Below are 4184 nucleotides of genomic sequence, written 5' to 3' on the forward strand. Positions count from 1 at the left end.
ACCCTTTACAGATGTTGGAGGTGGGAGTTTCTTAATAATGTCTACCTTTTCTTTGTCTACCTCGATCCCATGTCTCATTACTCGATTCCCTAGAACAACACCTTCTCGTACCATGAAATGACACTTTTCCCAGTTGAGTACAAGATTCGTTTATTCGTATCGCCTTAGTACCTTAGTTAGATTGACTAAGCAATCATCGTAAGTATCTCCAAATACTAAAAAATTGTCCATAAAAACTTCCAAATATTTCTCAACCATGTCAGTAAAAATAGACATCATACATCTTTGAAATGTAGCAGGTGCATTACATAAACCAAATGGCATGCGTCTAAATGCAAACATACCGTACGGGCAGGTGAATGCCATTTTGTGTTGATCTTTCGGTGCTACTATAATCTGATTATACCTTGAGTATCCATCGAGAAAATAGTAGTAATCTTCCTGCGAGTCTATCCAGCATCTGGTCCAAGAACGACAAAGGGAAGTGATTTTTCCTGGTCGCCTTGTTCAGCTTCCGATAATTGATGCAGATTCTCCATCCCGTAATTGTTCTAGTCAGTATCAACTCGTTGTTCTCATTCTCAAAGACCGTGATACCTCTTTTTTTTGGCACGCACTGGACCGGGCTTACCCATGAACTATTTGAGATGGGATAGATGATACCCGCATCTAACCACTTGATGATCTCTTTTTTTACTATGCCTTTCATGATGGAGTTCAGTCTTTGTTGTCCATCATCGTTCCTTTTTTACCATCTTCCAGGATAATCTTGTGCATGCATACAGATGGACTAATACCGCAAATACCAGCTATGGTCCATCTGATGGCCTTCTTGAATTGTTTCAGAACTAAGATAAGTTTCCCTTCTTGCTTAGTGGTCAATTCTGCTAAAACAATCACAGACAGAGTAGAAGCATTACCTAAATAAACGTATTTTAAATGAGAAGGTAATACCGTGAGTTCTAATTTAGGTGGCTCCTCGATTGACGCTTTTGGTTGATAATAGTCCCTCTTTTCTAACTCAAAAGATTCAAAATGGGATTGCGGATTAAATCCCCTTTGATTAGCTTCTAGCAAAGCTAAGTATTCATCCTCCTTTTCATCATTTGGAGAATCTAATGTCAAAATTCTTTCCAGTGGGTCCTTAACACAGTTGAGTTCCTTCTCTACTATTAAATCCTTTAAATCAGACACTGCAGAGCAATCATCCATTGTGTCAGGAAATTACATAGACTTAAAGACGTTAAATGTTACCTGATTATCCTGAACACGCATAGTGAGCTCGCCCTTCTGCACATCAATAAGGGTCCTTCTAGTTGCTAGGAACAACCTTCTTAGGATGATTGGTACTTCTTTGTTTGCTTCAAAATCTAGAATTACAAAGTCAGTAGGAAATATAAACTTATCTACACGTACCAATACGTCCTCGATTTTTCCTTCTGGATGTGCTAAGGATCAATTTGCTAGTTGAAGCGTAACTGTAGTTGGTCTAACTTCTCCTATCCCTAACTTCTTAAATATTGACATAGGCATCAAGTTGATACTTGCACCTAAGTCACATAATGACTTACCACAATATGTTGCTCCAATGTTGCACGGTATGGTAAAACATCCAAGATCCTTCAATTTTGGGGGTAGTTTGTCTTGAAGATATGCACTGCATTTCTTCGTCAGAGCTACCGTCTCAAATTCTCCATGTCTTCATTTATTAGACAAGATATCTTTCATGAACTTGACGTAGTTCGACATTTGCTCAAGTGCTTCAACCAACGAGATGTTGATGTGAAGTTGCTTGAGTACGTCAAGGAACTTCTGGAATTGAATCTCCTGCTTCTATTTCTAAAGTCTTTGAGGGTAGGGTGGTGGTGCTTTCATTACTGGGACTGGTTCTAGTTGATTCGTCTTTGGCAGCAATTCTATATCTAACGACGTTGTTAGTTGATCAGAATTAGCCGATCCTGAGGTTACTTTGTCAGGTTTTGTAGATTCTGGTTTTAGTGAAACTAGAATTTCAACACTTGGTTGAACTTCTTCTAAATCTTGAGCGTCAGCTGACTCCTTTTCAACTTTGATAGTGTTAGGCTCTACTGTCTTTCTTCTCCTTAATGTCAACGCTTTACAATGTTCCTTCCTTAGATTTCTCAGATTCTCTGTGTCACTAGGTAAAGCACCTTGTGGTCGGTTTCTGAGTTTAGTAGCAAGCTGGCCCACTTGATTCTCCAAATTCCTTAGAGTGGCATTGTTTTTGGCCATGTATGCCTTCAATAGATTCTCTAAGCTATTGGATGGTTCACCTTAGGTTGGTTTCTAAACTTGTTGGGGGGAAACTAGGCAGCTGAGTTGGTCTAGGTTGGGCGTAAGTGTTACTGGTTCCAGCCTCTTGTTTACTCCAGGAAAAAATTCAGGTGATTTTACCACGATGAGTTATAAAAGTTAGATTGCAGTCCTTGCCTCCCTCGATTTTGGTTTTGGTTACCCATGTAATATACGGATTCGGGGTTCGATGGACATTCTTCAAACAAATGTCCTTCCCTACAATACACACATGCTATATTCTCAAATTGGTTAGGTGGTTGGGCTGCAAAACTGTTAGACCCATTAGTGGTAAGATTCTTAAGCATTGAGGATATTGAAGATACCTGAGATGCGAGTGAAGTGAGAGCGCCCACTTCATGTATTTCAACGACTCGTCTTTCTGACACTGCTCGATTGGTTGGCCATTGATAATTGTTGTTGGCAATCCTCTCAATAATTTCGTAAGCCTCATTATAAGACTTAGAAAGGAGAGCACCATTAGCAGAGACGTCCAATACCATCCTCGTGTGAGCATTGAGACCATTATAGAATGTCTCAAGTTGAATGCAATGTGAGATTCCATGATGAGGGCACTTTCATAATAACTCTTTGTACATTTCCCATGCCTCATACAGGGACTCATCATCCATTTGTTGGAAGGCAGTGATCTCATTCCTCAACTTGGCATTCTTGCTCGGTAGGAAATGCTTCATGAGCAATCTCTCGGCTAGTTCTTGCTATGTAGAAATGGAGTTCGGTGGCAATGAGTTCAACCAGGCATGAGCTCTGTCCCTTAGTGAATATGGGAACAGCTTCAATCGTAATGCATCTTCGGGTACTCCGGCTAACTTGAAAGAATCGCTCACTTCCATAAATAGTCTTAAGTGGAGATGAGGATCTTTAGTAGGCATTCCACTGAATTGGACAACAGTCTAAAGCATCTGGAACATGACTAGCTTCAGCTCGAATTGTTGTGCCTCGATTTCGGGTCTTCTAATACCCAAATTAAGATCGTTAAATACTAGCACGACATACTGTCGTAAAGCTCTGTCCCTATCATCAACAATAAGGATAGGATTCTGAGCAAGGTTTGCTTCGTTTCCTTGATTCATATTCTCAAAGTTTATCTCTTCGCTCCTTCTTTGGTTCACTTGCTTTCTTCGCTGCCGAAAGGTTCGTTCTATTTCGGGGTCCATAGGGAGTAAGTCGATAATCTGGTCAATACTAAACACCTGAACTAATCAAAGAAAAATTAAGTAAGTAAAGATTGAAACAGGAAAATAAATAAACCAAAATGTAAAACTAAATTCAAAAATAATGGCTTTTTTTTAAAACAGTCCCCGGCAACGGCACCAAAAACTTGGAACGATGAAAATGTGCAAGTGTACACAATCGCAACAAGTAATAAAGTGACAAGTAAATGTCGAGTTATCGTACCCACAGGGACTGTAAAAAAGAATATTTATGAAATTAATGTTAAAACACTTTGGTGATGGAAAATATTTTGGTTTAAACATGATTAAAAACTAAGGGTTAAAAACTAAGTAAAAAAATTAAAAATAAAAAGGTTCTAATGCTCGATTTCAAATAAGGTTTCATCAAGATGATATCATTGTGTTGGATTAATTACATTCCTTTAACTTAGAATTATTAAACTTATGTTTATACTGCTACGAACAAATTCACGGCAACTCCGTAATTTGCTAGCTACTGCTCATACATACTTATTAAATTAATCAATCTCTTGAACATTTTTCAATGTCAATCCAAGCTATTAATCAATCGTCACAAGAATATAAAAGATCACGTGAGGTAACAGAGTATTTCTACCTTGAAACATTTTAATCACAATAATCTTGCAAGTTATGGAAGGCATATGTATTGCCAAA

General features: G+C 38.4%; 1 non-coding gene across 1 annotated transcript; it reads left to right on the forward strand.

Moving 5' to 3' along the window:
- The first annotated feature begins 2871 nt into the window (after positions 1 to 2871).
- LOC121226087 (small nucleolar RNA R71) lies at positions 2872 to 2978 on the forward strand. Its single transcript, XR_005923984.1, has one exon. It is a non-coding gene; the product is annotated as a small nucleolar RNA R71 (small nucleolar RNA).
- The last annotated feature ends 1206 nt before the right edge of the window (positions 2979 to 4184 follow it).

This window comes from Gossypium hirsutum, chromosome D13 (assembly GCF_007990345.1).
Source record: "Gossypium hirsutum isolate 1008001.06 chromosome D13, Gossypium_hirsutum_v2.1, whole genome shotgun sequence".
Taxonomy (NCBI): Eukaryota; Viridiplantae; Streptophyta; class Magnoliopsida; order Malvales; family Malvaceae; genus Gossypium; species Gossypium hirsutum.